A 22,307-nucleotide genomic window follows, 5' to 3' on the forward strand; every position below is an offset into this window, starting at 1 on the left:
TCTGGAATCTATCCTTGCATTGTCCATCGCTTGAAACACAGCCCATAGCTCGATGGAGTCGAACGCCTTGTTGTAGTCGATGAAGGCCAGATGAACAGTTATGTTGTATTCATTGCACTTTTCGATTAGTGTTCTGATGTTCTGAATTTGTTCGGCAGTGCCAAAACCTCTACGAAAGCCCGCCTGTTCCGGAGGTTGATAGCTGTCAAATTTAGTGGTCAGTCTGTTCGTAATCACTTTTGTCAGTAATTTATACGGAAGTGGAAGGAGACTTATTGGTCTATAATTCTCGATGTTGAATTTATCACCCTTTTTGAAGAGAAGAACGACCTGGGCGTTGTTCCAGTTGTCAGGTATTGTTCCGCTTTGTAAACACTTATTTAAGAGAATATTAAAGGTATTGAGAGTTGCTGCACCTCCCAACTGTATCATCTCCTTTGTAATTCCATCTTCGCCTGGGGCTCGACCGCTTTTCATTTGCGAGAGGGCGAGAGTGATTTCGTCATTGGAGATATCTGGTATTTCTTCTGAGCCGACATTTGTCACCTTAGTGGAATGAACTAGTGGCTTCTGGTTCAGTGAGGAATATAGTTTTCCATAAAATGTCTCAACTATTTGGATGAGTTCGTTGTTTCCTTGTACCATCTCTCCGTTATCGTTTTTCAATTGGTGTATTTGTCTTCTTCCAAGTGAGTTGATTGTTTTTAAAACTTTCATATTCTTATTGTCCTCAATGACTGCTTTTATCAGTTCTGTGTTGTGGTTCCTGATGTCTCTTCGCACATTCTTTTTAATCTTTTTATTCAGCTGGGTGTGTTCTGTTGTACCCTTCTTCGAATTTCTCCGTTCGTCCATCAATGTTCTGGTATGCTGTGATAATTTGTTGTTCTGTTGTTTTCTAGTATAACATACCTGTCGTGTAGCTGTTCGGATACCTGACTGGATTTTATGTTCGAGTTCGTTAATTCCAAGTGTTGATAGCTCAGTTGTTTGTAGCAGTTTATTGTTCAGAATTTTCTGATATTTATCTTCGTGTTGTTTTAATTCCGCTAGCGTTGGATACTTGTGTGATCGCAGTAACTTATTTCTTTCTAATTTAGTGTCAATTATAACCTTGGCCCTAGTCATTCTATGGTCGCTTCCTACATCAAACCTGTTCAACGTTGTTACGTCTGCAATTATGTACTTTTTATTGCTGATGATGTAATCTATTTCGTTCTTTGTGCTTGAGTCTGGGCTTCTCCATGTCCATCTACGCTTTGTTGGCTTCTTAAAGAAGGTGTTCATGCAGAATAAGTTCTCTCTTTGGAGATAGTTCATTAGGGTCTCTCCTCTTTCGTTTGATACACCCAGACCGAAATTTCCTCTGTTCGGGATACCATCGGTGTTGGTACTTCCCACTTTGGCGTTAAAATCACCAACTATTATCGAAAAATGTGCTCTCTCGGCCCTTCTTGCTGCCGTTATGTCGTCGTATAGCTGTTCAACTTCGTTTTCGTCCGAAGCGCTAGTGGGGGCGTACACTTGTATAATCTGGAGGCTATACCTTCTAGATATCTGCAAGATCAGGTATATGACTCTCGAGGATATGGAACATACTTTAACGATTCGGTCCTTCAATCTCTTATTTACCAGCAATCCCACTCCACCCAGATGAGTGTTTGTTTCGTTATTGTTCAAGTACAGAAAATGGCCAGACTTAAGTGTGATTCCTGTTTGTTGTTCCGGTCTTCTTGTTTCGCTTAAGCCTATTATGTCCCATTTTATCCACGATAATTCCTCCTCCAATTCTTCTAATCTGTTGTTAGATTGCATTGTTCGTATGTTGAATGCAGCAACGAACAAAGTTGTTCTTGCTGTGTTGTTATATTGGGAATTTTTGCCTCCCCCAGAATCCGTGAGGCAGACCTTGAAGGTGTGGGATTTGGAACATTGGTTCCTACCCACCTGGGGTACTATTCCTTTTGTTTTAAAATTCGCCATTTGTAATTTGGGGGTTTTTAGCCTTAATCCTCCACGCTGGCTAGACGGGTTGGAGGATGGTTAAGGATAGTAGGTGATGGATATTAGGTTTGGAAAGGATTGTAGGTAGAGGACAATGGTTTCCCCCGTATGGTCTTGGGAGATAAACCAAGGCTCGCGTGGGCAGGGGCGCATCCCTGAAGTAGATCTGTCACCTATTGGGAGTATATGTGAGTATCTACACGCTACCCACACGCGCATATACTATGAAGTGACTAATATGGAAGAGGATAAAATAGGCTACCGGCAAAAATTATTTGCAGAATTCGAAAGAAACTATCCCGAACTCCAAGTTTCTGAGCAAAGAGTAGCCGACCAATACCGGGTCATATTGAGAAATAAACTTGTACCCGATGAGAGACTTAACACCATAAAAAATGAAGTCCAACTGAGGCTACAGAATAGAGACCTCACTAACAACGAAAGGACAATTGAAGAAAACTACGAATGTGCTGAAAACCAACAGAACATCAATGCACAAATGAACACTGAGGAACAAAACAACGCAGATGTGATAGCAATAAGTGATGCTCAACGACGGAAAATATATGCTGCACCCGTCGAAAATCCAGAAGAAGACCAAAGAGAACTACTGGAGCGATTATCTGCCACAATGAATAGATGCGTTATAGATTTTGAGGGCACAGATCCATTGAGACGACCGATTCTACCAAGATTGAGGACATCCAAGAAACTATCTCATCTTCTGGTCATGACCAACAAGGAGATTATACCAAAGTATCTTTCTGACTACCATGATCTCGAATCATTACACCTCATCATATACTGTGCAGCATTTTCAATAGCAACAGTGCTAGGTGTGAAGCCAAAACCTAAAAGTCAGCAACCAGCCAGAGAAAAACAACAAAATAAACCACATTGGCAAAAAAGACTAGAAAATAAAGTGCACAGCATCCGCCAAGATATTGGGAGGCTCACCCAATTTGCAAAAGGTTCGCCGTCTAGAAAATTACAAAAAATGGTGAATATAATGATGGATCGTCACCGGCAACATACAACATATGATCCAAACAATGAAAATGCTCAACAAATTTTAGACACACTGAAACAAAAACTTAGTGTGTACTCCGAAAGACTCAGAAGATACAATGAGAGCTATAGAAGAAAACAGGATAATATGATTTTTGAAAACTCCGAAAGAAAATTCTATAGAATGTTAAACAACAATATGTCAGCAACACCAGGAAGTTATCCAATCGTCGAGGATATTGAGAATTTTTGGACAGATCAACTGGCTTCACCAACCCCCTACAACTCCCAGGCTGATTGGATAAGAAGTGAAGAGAAATCCTGTGAGACAATAGAACACATGCCGCATAACGCAGTTTCTATAGAAGAATTCCATGAAATATTGAAAAACGCACACAATTGGAAATCACCCGGCCCAGATGGAATCCACAACTTTTGGTTGAAGAAATTTTGGTGTATACACGGCAGGCTAGTTGAAACCATAAATGAGGTTATGAGGAATCCAACGGAAATGCCCAAATTTCTAACAACAGGGACCACTTATCTCCTACCGAAGGATCTGCAACACACAGCGGATCCATCGAAATACAGACCCATTACATGTCTACCAACAATATATAAAATCATCACATCATGTATAGCATCTCGTATCTACAAGCATTGCGCGACAAATAACATAATGACAGCACAGCAGAAAGGATGTTCCAAGAATGCACTAGGATCGAAGGAACTGCTGATCATAGATTCCATCATATGTAACCAAGCCTTCAAAAAACACAGAAATCTTTTTATGACATATTTTGACTATAAGAAGGCCTTCGACTCTATTCCACATGGGTGGCTGACAAAAATTTTGGAAATATACAAGATCGATCCAATTACAATAAACTTTCTGAAGTATGCAATGTGCAACTGGAGAACGAATATCGAACTCTCTACGGCGAACATAAGTACTAAAGAGATTCAAATAAAGAGGGGAATTTTCCAAGGAGATTCATTGAGTCCCTTATGGTTCTGCTTGGCGCTGAACCCCCTTTCTAAACAACTGAATGCTACTGAAAAAGGTTTCAATGTCAAAGGAAATAGAAATACCATTGCACTCAATCATTTGCTATACATGGATGACCTAAAACTTATAACAGGCAACAAAAACCACTTGCAAATTATGGTCAAACTAGTGGAAAATTTTTCGAAAGACGTGGGGATGAAATTCGGATTGGACAAGTGTCGTACGATTAGCGTAGTGCGTGGAAAAATCCAAGATGAACCGATAGCTCTCTCCAATGGACAGGAGATAGAAGCAATGAAATCGGACGATCTTTATAAATACTTAGGAATGAAACAAAACCGACGAATAAACCATCAAAGAATGAAGGAAGACTTAACAACTGAGTTCATTAGGAGAATCAACAAAATTTTAAAAACAAACCTCAACAGCAAGAATATGACGAGAGCCATCAACACATATGCATGTTCAATTCTCACATACTCTTTCGGTATCATTCCATGGAGCAAAACAGATATGGAAAACCTGCAACGCAAAATGAGAACCTTGATGACGAAAGCACACAAGAACCATCCGAAAAGTAGCATTGAGAGGACGACACTGCCGAGGAATAAAGGAGGCAGAGGTCTGCTAGACATCATGGAACTTGCCAATGGTCAAATTGAATGCCTACGAACATACTTCAAAGACAAATCAGGCACGTCAGAGATCTACAAAGTACTGTGTGAAGCAGACGAATCAAAACCTTTACAACTGCACAAGGAGCAATTGTCATACAACCACCAGACAATCCAAGAAAAAATGCAAAGATGGAGAGAAAAGCCCCTACATGGACGACATTTCAACGAGGTGAACCAGGATCATGTCGACATTGAAGCGTCGAACTATTGGCTCACATCAGGTGCGATGTATCCAGAAACGGAAGGATTTCTTTTAGCCATCCAAGATCAAGTGATCTCAACAAGAAATTACTGCAAGCATATCATAAAGGATCGAACTATTACTGACGATCGATGCCGTTATGGGTGTCCAACGAATGAGACAATCCAACATATCACGGGAGGATGTCAAATGTTTGCAGGAAATGAATATAAAGAGAGACACGATGCAGTAGGAAAGATTCTACACCAAGAAATGGCAACTAAATTAACACTAATTCATTCTGAAAAAGTGCCATACTACAAATACCGACCGGAAACCATCCTGGAAAACGAACGCTATAAACTGTACTGGGATCGTACAGTTTTGACTGATAAAACAGTCCCTCACAACAGGCCAGATATATTGCTAGTTGATAAACATCAAAAGGCAGCAATACTCATCGACGTAGCAATACCCAATAACAACAACATGCGTCAAAAAGAGGTCGAAAAAATTTCAAAATATAGGGACCTCGAATTTCAGATAAAGCGCCAGTGGGGAATGATATCAACGAGAACTATTCCAATTATCATCTCAACAACAGGAATAGTACCCAAAAATCTCAAGAGAAATATCAAGCAACTAGGTCTTAGTGAGTATATATGTAATATAATGCAAAAAGCTGTTCTTTTAGGTACTGCAAGGACGGTGAGAAAATTCCTAGGAAGCGAAGGACAGGTCCAAGGATCACGTGTCAGAGGACCAGAAGTTCGACGAGAACCAGGGGGACCACAACGACCGGACACGACCGAGCTCTGCCCTTCTGATATTTTAAATATCTGGGATTGAGTGAATGTTCCTCTTAGCGAGGAGTGAGAAGCCGACGGCGAGGAGAAATCCTACGCGTATAGGCAAAAGTCGATAATAATAATGTTTTATAATAATAATAATAATCAACAAATCAGGCACGTCAGAGATCTACAAAGTACTGTGTGAAGCAGACGAATCAACACCTTTGCAACTGCACAAGGAGCAATTGTCATACAACCATCAGACAATCCAAGAAAAACTGCAAAGATGGAGAGAAAAGCCCCTACATGGACGACATTTCAACGAGGTGAACCAGGATCATGTCGACATTGAAGCGTCGAACTATTGGCTCACATCAGGTGCGATGTATCCAGAAACGGAAGGATTTCTTTTAGCCATCCAAGATCAAGTGATCCCAACAAAAAATTACTGCAAACATATCATAAAGGATCGAACTATTACTGACGATCGATGCCGTTATGGTTGTCCAACGAACGAGACAATCCAACATATCACGGGAGGATGTCAAATGTTTGCAGGAAATGAATATAAAGAGAGACACGATGCAGTAGGAAAGATACTACACCAAGAAATGGCAACTAAATTAACACTTATTAATTCTGAAAAAGTGCCATACTACAAGTACCGACCGGAAACCATCCTGGAAAACGAACGCTATAAACTGTACTGGGATCGTACAGTTTTGACTGATAAAACAGTCCCTCACAACAGGCCAGATATATTGCTAGTTGATAAACAACAAAAGGCAGCAATACTCATCGACGTAGCAATACCTAATAACAACAACATGCGTCAAAAAGAGGTCGAAAAAATCTCAAAATATAGGGACCTCGAATTTCAGATAAAGCGCCAGTGGGGAATGATATCAACGAGAACTATTCCAATTATCATCTCAACAACAGGAATAGTACCCAAAAATCTCAAGAGAAATATCAAGCAACTAGGTCTTAGTGAGTATGTATGTAATATAATGCAAAAAGCTGTTCTTTTAGGTACTGCAAGGACGGTGAGAAAATTCCTAGGAAGCGAAGGACAGGTCCAAGGATCACGTGTGAGAGGACCAGAAGTTCGACGAGAACCAGGGGGACCACAACGACCGGACACGACCGAGCTCTGCCCTTCTGATATTTTAAATATCTGGGATTGAGTGAATGTTCCTCTTAGCGAGGATTGTAAGGGATGATGGCAGAAATGAAAGTATGCCAATCCAACGGACAACCTCACCTGCGCGTGGTGCACCCTGCTAGACAACTAACGAGGCTCTGTCGACCGAATGACTGCCGGAATAAGCAATCCCCTCTTATTGGCCAACAGCTTCGGGTGGAAGAGCTAGTAAGAGAAAAGGGCACTTTCTTGTCCTTGGATAGAGAAATCTATCCTAAAGGCGGATGAACTAATATAGTCAACGGCATGGAGATGCAGAAGGCATTGGGGAACCACTGCATTAAAGACTCAAGGAGTACCCCAAGAAAACCATCATGGAAGTTACAAGGAATGAATTTGATATATTGTGCGATCCGACTGATAATCGGCGCTCTCGGGTTTCCGGGCCTGAAAGTGAGAAATGGACGACCGGCCACGCTAGGTTGGGATCCAGGCCTGGCGCGGAAACTATGCGACTGGTCCATAAAGAAAAGATCATGAAGGTGGCGACATGGAATGTCCGAACATTGTATCAGGCTGGAAAACTGGGAAATGCAGTGAAGGAGATGAAAAGACTTAAGATCGATGTCTTGGGCATGAGTGAAATTAGATGGCCTGGAAGTGGAGTGGTTAGAGCTGATGGTGCAGTGATGTATTACTCTGGTAGTGCGGAACAGGACCCAAATCATCGTCACGGGGTTGCTGTTGCGATAGATGAGTCGATTAACAAATATGTAAACAATTTCGTTCCATACTCTGAAAGATGTGCGGTTTTACAGCTGAATGGTCACCCTTTCAACATAAATATTATACAAGTTTACGCACCAACAGCGGATAAAAGTGATGAGGATGTGGAAGAATTCTACCAACAAATTCAAGACATAATGCGTGGTACCAAAAATGGGGACATAAATATCGTCATGGGCGACTTCAACTCTAAGATAGGAAGAGGAGGCTTTGAAAACATAATAGGAGAGTACGGACTCGGAGAAAGAAATGAGAGAGGTGATCGGCTCCTTCAGTTTTGCCAAGAAAGATCATTAGTGGTGGCTAATACGTGGTTCAAATTGCCCCCGAGAAGAATATATACTTGGAAATCACCACAAGATGGTCCGGAAAAAATCATAAGGAACCAGATCGATTTCATCATGATCAATAATAGATTCCTGTTGTATCGTGTATTTAAATTGTTTGTATTTCCCGGGGTTTTCTTAGGCGCATATGTTGTTAGTGCGCAAGTTATGTGTGGTCTGGGAGATTTCCGTCTGGATCAATTCAATTCTCGTATGAAGATAGAACGCATATGTTCAGTGATATACATTTTCATATTTCTTTCAATAAAGATTTTAAGCAGTTCCACCCATGGGCGCCCGCAGAAATTTTTCTCAGGGGGGGCAAAATGAAAATAATTGAAAAACGATAAGGCGTTCATGATTGTCGTAGGCGACATCAGTATTCCGTTTCTTTCTATTTCTATATTTATATTCATCACCAGCGTCTACTCTGAATTTCAAAAGATCACTAAAATTGCCAGAGTTTTTGTTGCTCTTTCGTATAGACATATCGTGAGTTCCGCAAAAAACTATTGTTTTTATAATCAGTGAAATTTTTTTTCTATTTTCTGCAACACTTTTCTTCTTACCTTCATCTATTAAAGACAATATGTTAGGTTTTTTATTTGATAGCACATCAAAAAAATTTTTGGAACGGACAGTTGAATCCTTATGACAAGCGGAACTAGCATAATTTTTGACCTGCATGTGTATAAATCTTTGTATTTATGAATGGTTTTTTCATGAATGCGCCTAAAGTACTACCATGGATCACAGATGGTGGAAATATCACACACTATTTACACAGTGCACCTTTAAGTACTCTGGAATAAACCATCCATTCATATTGATCAAGCCATTTATAAATAAATAGTCTTTTATTTGGTCCAACATCTTGCCTAGAATTATTAGTTGCTGGTGGCTTAAATGGCATTCTTAGTAAATCATATTTTGTTTGTTTTGAATACATGAGAAAGCTATAAAATTCCCAATATCTGTTGTTTGTCCAAAGTCCACCGGCAAAATTTGGGAAAATTTGAGCTCGCATGTTGAAGGATTTGTATCCGAAGTTGATGCACGATCCATTTCACTATATTCTTTTTGTATTCCTTCTTTATTAGTACTGGAGGAATGAGTCGGCAGTTGTGTATAAAGCTTAATATTTTTAGGGGACTGATTGCAATCGTCATCGGCAATTGATTTCCTTTTGAAAAAAATTTCGTATATCCATATTTCCAAGATTACAAATCTATCATAAAAATAGAAACATAAGTAAAAACGACTCTCAACAAACAAAAAAAAAAAGAAACGGAGCAGTCTTTGGGCACTGCCGATAGATTGATAGAAGTGAAAATTAAGTAACTTGTTAATTGTATCGTCGAGCTATTCGATATTTATTTTCGAATTATTTTTGGTCGACGAAAGAGTGTTTATAATCAAGGATTAAAGTTCGAATTGCTCATTAATACTTCTTTTCAAACCGAAAATTATTCGAAAATAATTATCTAACGGCTCGGCGCTCGGCGATACAATTCACAAGTTACTTAGTTTCTGTTTTTTTATACTTCTAATTGGAATAATCTACAATATAATAGTTGAAACTTCACATTGTAAAGTTAAGAGGGGTTTACACCACGTGGCTTTCCGCGTATCAGTCACAAAGTAAATTCCCATTCATTTTCCGTCTAGGGGTCGTGCGATGACAAAACTTTGTACAGTGTATGAAGTTGTACATTTACATTATATTCTATCTTTTTTTATGCATATAAGTAGAGGGCAGCACTATATGAGTCTTTATTCAAGAATCGGATTTTCAGCTTTTGACAAAACTCTTTGTATAATATTTTATGTGAAAATTCATTCAAAAAAAGTTGTGCGGAAAGTATATATCAAGGATATATATTTATTTTTGAATGAAAAAGTCATCAAGTTTTCCAATTTCCTCTTTGAAATGAATAATAGTGAACACCTCGTATAAATCGATGGTTTCTAGCGTGAATTAAACCGTTTCTATTTTTGAACCGACCGCTGAAACGCTATAGACCCCTATTAAGTTTATGACGCAACATTTGTAGCTACTCAAATTAAAAGAAAATGGTGTTACATATATTGTACTGACCTTCAATTTATCTATTTGAAAATTTATATTGAAAGTAAAAGGTAGAATTTAACAGTCTGTATAAAATACGTACTTGTATTTTGTTGAACTATGTAGGTATATACCTCTGAGGTATATACTGTCAACTGTGGATAACACAGTATACATATACTCATGAGAAGTGATCTGTGACAATGACTCGGGTTCCATGATTTTTGTTCACCCAAAAATTGTGAAAAGTTTTCACTTCAAAATACGAGACGCGCCCAACTGAAAAATCAGCTTTGTAATTAATTATAGAACTTACCTATAACAACATAATATAAAATCACAGACATTAAAAATACTCTCTAAACACACTCTCAACGTGGTTTCGAATTCGAATACTTTTTTGTCTAGAATAGGAGTACAAATGAAAAGATTCTATATTTATCCCCTTCCTTCCTGCTTCTTCTCGAAAAAAAATATCTTGATTAGAGAATGGACAATAATTATTATTGATATATGAGAGAATCGGCATGAAGAATCCCACATCAAAGAAACCGCCTAAAAAGAAGCCGCCCATAAAACGATCATCTGGTGACGTTCAAAGAGAATGCCGATTGCCGACACGCATGGAGAGTATATATAAGATGAATTTATAAACAAATTGACACGTATGGAGTGCTTTCGATTCCATGATTTTTCTTCACCCAAGAAGTGCTCAACGCTCCTAAAAGATTTTCATTTCAAAAAATACCTCTTCCGATTATGGATTATATGAATAGTATTTAATTCCATCGAAAACCGGAAAATTGTTGTGAATCCATTACTTTCCTTTTTTCCTTGTCCTTTGGATTGAGAAAGTAATATTGAGGATGCTGAAAAATGAGGCGACCTAAATCTCAGGGGGGGCCGTGGCCCCCCCTGGCCCCCCCCTGCGGGCGCCCATGGTTCCACCGCAATTTATTACTACGTACACAACAGTTGGCGACGAGGATCTACGAATCTACGGTAAATAACAACGGACAATACAGAGAATACCACCGACACGTATAAGAATCATCAATTACGTTCAAACAAGATGTCTGCTCCTACACATTCAATACATACAGTGTTTTCAATCGAAACATACGATGTTTCAAAGAAATTCGACCGTTGGTTAATGCGCTTGGAAAGTGCCTTCGAAGTTTTCCTGGTTCCTAATGAGAAAAAGGCTGCATACTTATTACATTACATGGGACCTGATGCCTACGATGTTCTCTGCGACAAAGTATCACCTGAAAATCCAAATAATATGGAATACAATGACCTAATTAAGGAAATGAAACAACATTACAATCCTGAACCATTAGAAATTGCAGAAAACTTTCGATTCTTACAAAGGAAACAGAATGAAGGGGAAAGTGTTCAACAATACTTAACTACTTTGCAACGTTTAGCTACGACCTGCAAATTTGGTGATTATCTTAAGAAAGCATTGAGAAATCAATTCGTGTTTGGCCTGAGAACACAAAATATTCAAAGTCGTTTGTTGGAAATGAAGGACCTGACTATAGAGAGGGCTCTAGAAGTAGCTATCAGTATGGAAACATCAGCAAGAGATGCGGCACAACTACACAGAAGCAATGTGGCAAGTGCAAGTGTAAACAGTGTTAAATGTGAAAAAGGCAATAATGACCGATTTTCATCTAAAAGGGCTTTTGCAAAGTCTTCATCAAATAATTCCAAAAATGTTAATTTTAAAAATTATTGTTACAGGTGCGGATCTCCCACACATTTTGCAAATAAATGCAAGCACATTACCACTATTTGCTCCAAATGCAAGGTCAAGGGTCATCTGGGAAAGGTTTGTTTCAAAAGTAAAAATACAGAAAGTACAAATCAAATTGAAGAACTATTTTCTATTGAATCCGAACATATCGATTACAGGGAAAAATTTATGGTCAAAATTAAAATTGAAGGTAAAATTTTAATTTTTGAAGTAGACAGTGGAGCTGCTGTAAGTATAATGAGTTATTCTATGTTCAAAAATTTCTTTCCTACTTTACAAATTAAAAAAACTGATTTAAAACTAGTCACTTACTGCAAGAAAGTGTTAGATGTTGTGGGCTATTCAAGGGTGGGTTGCATTTATGAAACTGAAACTCACATTTTGAATTTATACATTGTTAATACCGATCGAAAACCTATTTTAGACCGTGAGTGGATACGTCAATTGAACATTAAATTACAAAATATTAATCAAATTTCCGTTATGAATACACCTGAAAATATTTTACAAAAATACCCAATAGTTTTGGAAAAATCAATGGGTAAAATTCTTAATATTCAAGCTCGTCTTAAATTGAAAAATAATGCAACACCTGTTTTCATCAGAGCTAGAAAGATTCCATTCGCTTTACAATCCAAAGTGGAAGAAGAATTGTTGAATTTAGAAAAGGAAGGAATTTTAGTAAAAGTCATGCGTTCTGAGTGGGCTACACCCATTGTACCGGTTGTAAAAGCTAATGGGAAAATTCGCATTTGTGGTGATTTCAAAATAACCTTAAATCCAAACCTCATTATAGATGAGTATCCTCTACCTTCCATCGAAAATTTATTTTCCACTATGGCTGGGGGAGATAAGTTCACGAAATTAGATTTACAACAGGCCTATTTACAATTAGAAGTACATCCGGATGATCAAAAATTTTTAACATTAAGTACACCTAAAGGACTTTTTCAATGTACTCGATTAATGTATGGGGTTGCTAGTGCGCCTGCTATTTGGCAACGCCTGATAGAAAATCTCAGTATTGTTAGATGTCTCAGTATTTTTAGATGACATCAAGATAACAGCCCCTGATGATAATACACATTTCGAGAGACTGGAAAAAGTTTTATGCAGACTTTCAGATCATAATATAAGAATTAATTACGAAAAATGCGAATTTATGAAAGATAAAATAGAATATTGCGGCTATGTTATAGATAGGTCGGGCATACATAAAGCGAAAAAGAAAATGGATGCAATCCAAAACGCAAAAATACCTACTAATAAAACTGAAGTCAGGGCTTTTACAGGTTTAATCAATTATTACGGAAGATTTTTAGAAAATCTTAGTTCAAAATTATACCCTATATACAATTTATTAAAAGAAGGTGTAGATTTCAAATGGGACATTAAATGCCAAAGAGCATTCGATACTGTCAAGAAAGAAATTAGTTCCGATCGAGTATTGGCTCATTTCGATCCTCAGTTAAAATTAATTTTGGCTACTGATGCCAGTCCCTATGCGGTTGGCGCAGTACTTTCACATGTTTATCCAGATGGTACTGAAAGACCTATTCAATTCGCTTCACAAGTTTTATCGACAGTTCAACAAAAATATTCACAAATTGATAAAGAAGCATATAGCATTATTTTTGGTGTCAAGAAATTCTTTTATTACCTTTATGGTAGACGTTTCACCCTGTATACAGATCATAAGCCTCTTATCCAAATTTTTTCACCATCAAAACATCTTCCAACTTTGTCTACCACAAGAATGCAACATTATGCATTATTTTTGCAAACATTTCAGTACGATATTAAATACAAAAATTCAAAAGAACATTCAAATGCGGACGCTATGTCCAGATTACCTACAAACTCGAAGCAAATTAATATGTACGATGAATCTGATGCATTTGAAATATATCAAATACAAAATTTACCTGTCACTTTCGAAGAATTACGAATTGAGTCTTCGAAAGAGCGCAGTTTTTCCAAATTAATAAAATCTTTACGCCTAGGTAAACAAGTATCCAAAAAGGATCGCTTCAATGTCGAACAATCTGAGTTTTCCTTACAGCAAGGCTGCTTGTTCCGTGGACAAACAGTTGTTATACCACAATCTTTACGTCCAAAAATTTTGAATGAGCTTCACTCAACACATTCTGGTATAATTAAGACGAAACAATTGGCTAGAGGTTACTGTTGGTGGCCTGGAATATCAGTCGATATTGAAAATAAAATTAAAAACTGTTCTGAATGTAATAAATTTAAAAATAATCCCGCTAAATTTCCATTTCATCCATGGGAAAAGACAAGTAAACCATTCGAAAGAGTACATATTGACTTTGCCGGACCTTTCATGAATCGTTACTTTTTTATTTTAGTTGATTCATATACTCGTTGGCCGGAAATACATGTTGTCAAAAATATGACAGTTCATACTACAATACCTCTACTTCGAAAAATTTTCAGTACTTTTGGTCTACCAGCTGTCTTAGTTAGCGATAATGGACCCACTTTTACGTCCTTTGAATTCAAGAATTTTTTGAGAGAGAATGGAATTTTTCACAAGTTCTCACCTCCATATCATCCTGCTACAAATGGATTAGCAGAACGATATGTTCAGTCTTTCAAGGGTGTTTTAAAAACTCTGGGACAAAATGAGAGAGACATCGAATTGAATTTGTCTAAATTTCTTATTAATTACCGAAAAATGCCTCACACCATTACCGGAGTGAGTCCTTCTTATCTTATGTTTGGTAGGGATATTCGAACAAGACTTGATTTAATTTTGCCTCCAAAAAAATACGAACTAAATATTTCTAAAAATACTGATTTTAGAGTTTTCAGAGAGGGGGAAAGAGTCATGGTTAGGGAATACCTGGGGTTCGATAAATGGCAGTTTGGTACTGTGAGAAAGAAGTTGGGAAGTTTAATTTATTTAATCGAATTGGATGATTCTCGAGTTTGGAAGCGCCATGTCGATCAAATGCGTTCCATGGGTGAGGACACACCTTTGAAAATTAGCAACACACCATCTAACACATTTATTGAGCTTCCTACGATATTGCCTTCAGCGAAAAATAATGACAATGATTATGTTGCTGAAAAGCAAAATACTTTGGACGGAAATGTTGTCCAAAATAAAGAAATTAAACCAGATGGTGTACCACTAAAACCAGAAATTCCAGATGACGCTTGTACCCTAAGGAGATCTACACGATTGCGTAAAGCACCCTCACGATTGGGAATTGAAAATTGTACTTAACTCCTACAGAGGGAGGAATGTTGTATCGTGTATTTAAATTGTTTGTATTTCCCGGGGTTTTCTTAGGCGCATATGTTGTTAGTGCGCAAGTTATGTGTGGTCTGGGAGATTTCCGTCTGGATCAATTCAATTCTCGTATGAAGATAGAACGCATATGTTCAGTGATATACATTTTCATATTTCTTTCAATAAAGATTTTAAGCAGTTCCACCGCAATTTATTACTACGTACACAACAATTCCGAAATGCAATAAAATCCGCAAAAACATATCCTGGGGCAGATATAGGGTCGGATCATAACCCTCTAGTGGCGCAACTCAGAGTCAGATTGAAAAAGATCAGTAGACACAATAAAAGTGATAGAGTAAACATCGATGCTCTTAAGGACAAGGACAAAAAACTCGAACTTTGCACTCAACTTAATAACAACATAAAAAGCCTGAAGGAACACATAGACAATAAGGGAATGGATGAAATATGGTCAGATCTAAGAGACACTGCAAAAGAAACTACGTTAGAGATCCTGGGGAAAGCAAGTAGATATAAAGGAAAAGACTGGATGACTAGTGAAATATTGCAACTTATGGAAGACAGAAGATTACAGAAAAATAACAAAGAAAATTATTATGGAATCAACAGGATAATCAAACGGGAAATAAAGAAAGCTAAAGAGAAATGGATCAATGAACAGTGTAGTGAGATAGAAACATTGGAACGAAAGCATGACAGCTTTCATCTTCATAAAAAAATCAAAGTGATGACACATACATATAAACGTAAAACACCGGCTAAACTTATAGATGATAACAACAAACTAGTAATAGATAAACCGGAGGAATTAGAAGTATGGAGAGCCTACATAACAGAATGTTTTAGTGATTTTCGAGAGACAATAGATCAGTTTGACAGTGGCTTAGACGGACCAGAAATACTTAAGGAAGAGCTACTTAAGGCCTTGAAAGAAACTAAAAATGGAAAAGCTACCGGTCCCGATGATTTGTGTGTTGAAATATTAAAATTGTTGGACGAGGAGAATATTAGTCTTCTGCTTAAGTTGTTTAATCGAATTTACAACACTGGAGAGGTGCCCAGGCAATGGTTGCAATCCACATTTGTAACACTACCTAAAAAATCCAACTCCAAAAGATGTAGTGAGTACCGTCTAATAAGTCTTATGTGTCATACACTAAAGGTATTTCTGCGTATCCTGCACTCTAGACTGTGGAGAAAGATTGATGAGAATATGGGTGAAACCCAATTCGGATTTAGAAATGGTCTGGGAACCCGAGATGCTTTGTTCTCAGTGCAGGTACTAACCCAAAAATGCCTCGATCAGCAGAGAAATGTCTTCGCATGTTTTATAGATTATGAGAAAGCATTTGACAACGTAAGACACGACAAACTAATGTCTTTACTTAAACAGATTGGGTTGGATGGAAGGGACATAAGGATTATCAAAAACTTGTACTGGAACCAGTCGGCTCATATAAAAATCGGAAGTATGACAACATCGGACATACAAATCCTCAAGGGCGTCAGACAGGGATGCATATTGTCTCCCCTTCTATTCAATTTGTACTCTGAATCCATATTCCAAGAAGCCTTGGAAGATTTGGAGGTGGGAATAAGGGTGAATGGTAAACCCATCAATAACATCCGGTATGCTGATGATACGGTGCTTCTAGCTAGCGATGAGAAAGAACTCCAGTGCCTGGTGGACAGAGTGAATAATGTTGGTCTTAAGTATGGTCTCAAGATAAACATAAAGAAGACAAAATTTATGGTCATCACTAAAATAAATATTGATCATGTCAGGATACGGATAGAAGATCAGGAAATAGAAAGAGTAAGAAGATTTAAATACCTGGGATGCTGGCTGAATGACGAATGGGATCCTGATGAAGAAATTAGGAGTAGAATAGAAATAGCTAGAAGTACCTTTTTTAAAATCAAGACATTGCTTTGCAACCGTGATCTGAGTTTGACTACTCGATGGCGAGAGTTATATATCTCGTTCTAAGACCATAGCAACAAAATAAGCAGACTAAGGAAGAGAAGACATGTGTAACCTGACCGCTTCGTGGAAGATGGCCCGTTTCGTGGAAGATGGCTAAGTCCGCAATTCTTACCAGCGACACGGACGCTTTATCTTATCTCAGTCTGTAATAAACATCTAATACGAACACTTGTATTTGATTTCAATAAAATTCTATCGTAGAATTCACTGGTAATTTCAATTGTAATATTAAAGTTTTTAAAAACAATCTTGCTGGACCAAAAAACATAAGTGGCGCAGTCGACGGAGTTTTCGCGAGTTTTCATTGTGAAGGACTTTTGAGTTTCAACTCATTAAGCGAAAAAACGAACCCATCAAAAAGACTTGGTGCAACCGTGAAGTTCCATCGAGGATACAATCACGCAGCGAGGCATGAAGATTTTGATGTTCAACTGGATCCTGTAAGTGAATTGAATATTACCATTGTTTATGTCAGACTCCTCTGATTCCAATCCTATTGATTCAATTTCCGAAAACAATTCTATTGAGTTAGAGACAATTCTCGATTTAATTAACACATTTGATAATTTAAACATTACTGACGAAAGTAATACAGTAAATATGGCAGTAACGCCCAATTTTGACACAAAGAATCTTTGTATCGTACCGGAATTTGACGGTAACCCAAATAAACTACACAGATTCGTAAAAGCTTCTGAATCGCTTTTACTTCACTATTTTGATGTTAATAACCCTAATAACTTTCAAAATACCTTACTGATTAATGGAATTTTGAATAAACTTCAAGGCAAAGCCGAAGAAGTAGTAGCTATTCACGGCGCAACTAATAGTTGGGAAGAAATAAAAAATTCTCTTATTCTAAATTTTGGCGATCAACGAGATGAAAACTGTTTGAATCAAGATTTAGTTAACTTGAGACAAAGACCCGGAGAATCTCCCCAAAAGTTTCATGAAAAAGTTTTAACCCTTCTTAACACCATTTGCAACTACATTGACCTTAAATGCGAAGAAACAGAACGTAAAGCCAAGAGAGAATTTTTCACCAAACAAGCTCTCAAAACATTTTTAGCTGGATTAAGAGATCCACTAGGACCAATGATACGCGCTATGAGACCTAATAGTTTAGCTCAGGCACTTCAATTCATCATTGAAGAAGATAATATAAAACATTATCAAAGTCCAAATAATTTTCAAAATTTGAGAAAACCGAATCCACAAAATTTTTCGACACATCAGCAATTTTATCGATCACAAAATAGACCAATTCTGACCCAACAACAATACATTCATCCCCAAAACAGCCAAGCAAATTCACAAAATAATTCTAGCTTCAAATACCAGCAATTTCCTAGTGTCCCCATAAATCTCCAGAGGAATCCAAATTTCGTTCCGCAACGATTCCCAACCAACTCCCAAGTTTTCAAACGATCCCAAAATTATCAACAGAATAAACCTACACCAATGAGCATTAGCAGTTCCCTTAATAGTAAGCAGCGAACTCAAAGAAATTTCCAAAATACATCCTTCCAAAATACCTCTCAAAAACCAGATTTTATTAGCGAAGAACTTTTCAATACTGAACATTACGATAACGGACAAGAAAACATAGAATTCGACGAAAACATTGAAATTGACAACCCCGAAGAAGATTTCCCAAATTATGATTTCCCCGAAAATTTTCAGACGGACGCTTTCTCGGAACAAGAGACTTAATTGAAACATATATATCATCGGATAAAAGAGAACTACCGTATATTCAGATAAAAAACCCTCCTTTGAAACTACTAATAGACACTGGATCAACAAAATCTTTCATTAACCCAAAAATCGCTCATGAAAATTATCCAAATCAGATTTTACTAGAACCATTCACAGTTTCTACAGTTTTTCAATCAGAAACACATCAACATTGTGCCGACATCCCAATCTTTCCAGAATTCAAACAAAATATCAACCTTAAATTTTACCTTTTCAAATTTCATAATATTTTTGACGGACTCATAGGATTAGATAACCTAAAGTTATTGAACGCCCAAATCGACTTGATAAACTCCAAATTAATTACCCCTGTAACTACTATTCCCATTAAATATCAACCAAGCCAAGTAAACCAAATTTTCAAATTAAGAATTAATCCTCATACCCAAGTTATTGCGAATGTACCCGTAAAACAAAACAACGGCGATATTCTTGTACCACATCAGATTATTCAGAAATGCGAAATACCGGCAACACTTTCGAAAGCTCAAAACGGTTTTGCAAAAATCCAAATCTCTAACAAAACAGACGAAGATATCATTATGAATTTAACACAACCAATTAACTCATTCCCGTTTATAGAAAGCAACTACGAATTTTATCACTTAGACTCACAAAAAACCGGCAATACTAAATTCAACGCTGAAAAATTAATCAGAACCTCGCACATGAACGAAGAAGAAAAATCCTATATCCTAAAATTATGCAATAAATATTCCGATATTTTCCACATCGAAGGCCAACGTCTCACCTTCACAAATCAGATCAAACATTCAATAAAAACAAAAGACGAAATTCCTATTTATACTAGATCCTATAGGTATCCATTTGTACACAAAGACGAAGTAAGGCGACAAATTAATTCCATGCTAGAACAAGGCATAATTAGGCCAAGTAATTCACCCTGGTCTTCTCCAATTTGGATCGTACCCAAAAAGAACGACTCATCCCTAAAGAAAAAATTTAGAATCGTGGTAGACTTTCGGAAACTAAACGAAAAAAGTATTGATGACAAATATCCTCTTCCAAACATCACCGATGTTCTCGATAAACTCGGAAAATGCAACTATTTTTCAACCATCGATTTAGCCAGTGGTTATCACCAAATTGAAATGAACCCTGATGACATTCCTAAAACCGCATTTAGCGTCGAGAACGGTCATTACGAATATCTCAGAATGCCCTTCGGATTGAAAAGTGCCAGTGCAACCTTTCAACGAGTAATGGATAATATGCTTAGGGGATTACAAAACGAAATATGTCTTGTATATCTCGATGACATAATCGTCTATTCAACATCACTCCAAGAGCATATCGTCAATCTTGAAAAAGTTTTTCAGAGACTCCGCGAAACTAATTTCAAAATTCAACTTGACAAGTCAGAATTTTTAAGAAAAGAAGTAGCTTACTTAGGTCATATCGTCACCCCTGACGGCGTCAAACCTAATCCAGATAAAATCAAAGCTATCAAAAAATACCCAATCCCTAGAACACCTAAAGAAATAAAAGGCTTCTTAGGACTTCTCGGATACTATCGAAAATTTATCAAAGACTTTGCTAAAATTACTAAACCCCTTACTCAATGTCTAAAAAAAGGTTCAAAAATCGAACACACACCACAATTTATAGAATGTTTCGAATACTGCAAAAATCTCCTTACAAACGACCCCATTCTTCAATATCCCGACTTCGAAAAAGAATTTCTTCTTACAACCGATGCAAGTAATGTTGCCATAGGAGCCGTACTTTCACAAGGCCCCATTGGATCAGATAGACCAGTTGCATACGCATCGAGAACACTAAACGATAGCGAACGAAACTATAGCACAATAGAGAGGGAACTTTTAGCCATAGTCTGGGCAACTAAATATTTCCGCCCCTATTTATTCGGTAGAAAATTTAAAATATTATCCGATCATCGTCCACTTCAGTGGGTAATGTCACTGAAGGAACCAAACAGCAAACTCTTAAGATGGAGATTAAAACTATCAGAATTCCAATTCGAAATTCTATACAAGAAAGGCAGCTCAAACAGTAATGCTGACGCACTTTCTCGAGTCGAACTACACAATAAAGAACTTTTTGAATATATGCAAAAATTTAATGAATCATTCTCAAAATCGAACGATAATGATAAAGACAACGACAATTTTTCTATGTTAGCGAACGTAAGCGAAACACCGAATGTTAACGAAATACCGGAACCCGAAGCAGGTCCATCGGTATCTCGACCTCTCGAAGGGGAGGATGCGACGGCAAGCCCATCTCACCCATCAGACAATCCTCCAGATTCCGACGATGACGATACAGTTCATTCAAGTTCTGAAGAACCAATACAAGGAATCCCAATAACAGAAAAAGCACTTAACATTTTCAAACATCAAATTATCCTAGATTTCGTTTACCACTCACCAGCAAAAACAAAAATAGAAAATCTCTTTTCAACAAAGCGTAGAATTTATTGTCAACTCTCCGTGAACAACTTAGAAAGTGATACCATAAAATTATTCAAAAATTACATAAAACCAAACACAATATATGCGATAAATTTCAAAAATGATGAGTATGTCCCAAAAATTTGCGAATTCTTGAGAAATACGTTTAAAAACTCTGCATTCAAATTGATCAAATGTAATACCGTTTTAAAAGATGTAGAAGATAAAGAAAGACAACAAGAACTCATTAAATTTCTCCATGAAACAAAAACCAATCATAGAGGAATATTAGAAACAGAAAACCGTATAAAACAAACATATTATTGGCCAGGAATCAAAACCGACGTAAGTAACTACATAAATTTTTGCGATATTTGCCAAGTCAATAAATACGACAGAAACCCTCCAAAACAAAAATTAATGCTAACACCGACCCCAATCAAACCTTTTGAAATAATCCACATCGATACTTTCCAGACACAAGGACAAAAATTCCTTACATTGATAGATACATTTTCCAAATACGCACAAGCATATCCATTAATTTCCCTATCAGGTATTGAAGTTGTCCGATCTCTATTGACTTTTATGACCCATCATGGAGCACCGACTACCATTGTAATGGATAACGGAAGCGAATTGAAAAATTCGGTTGTTCAAGAATTTTTAAAACTCCATCAAATTCATCCCCATTACATTACTGTGAACAATAGTCAATCAAACGGATCAATCGAAAGACTTCATTCAACTTTAATAGAACTACTTCGTATCATAAAAGAAAAAGACAAAAATTCAACCAACATTCTAAACCAAATGCCTTACGCTATATTAAGTTACAACAACTCTATTCATTCCGCGACAAAGCAGAAACCAATAGACGTAATCAACGGACACTTAAACACAAAAGACCCCCTTAATATTGATATCAACGAAAAATTCATAAACAATTACATCGAAAATCATCGTGATAAAACACTCGAAATATACAAAAACCTAAACGAAAATTTGGCGAAGAAAAAACAAGCTACAATCGAGAAACACAACGAAAAACGACACGAACCATTGACATACAAACCCGGAACTACAAT

The sequence above is a fragment of the Harmonia axyridis genome, chromosome 5 (assembly GCF_914767665.1).
Source record: "Harmonia axyridis chromosome 5, icHarAxyr1.1, whole genome shotgun sequence".
Taxonomy (NCBI): domain Eukaryota; kingdom Metazoa; phylum Arthropoda; class Insecta; order Coleoptera; family Coccinellidae; genus Harmonia; species Harmonia axyridis.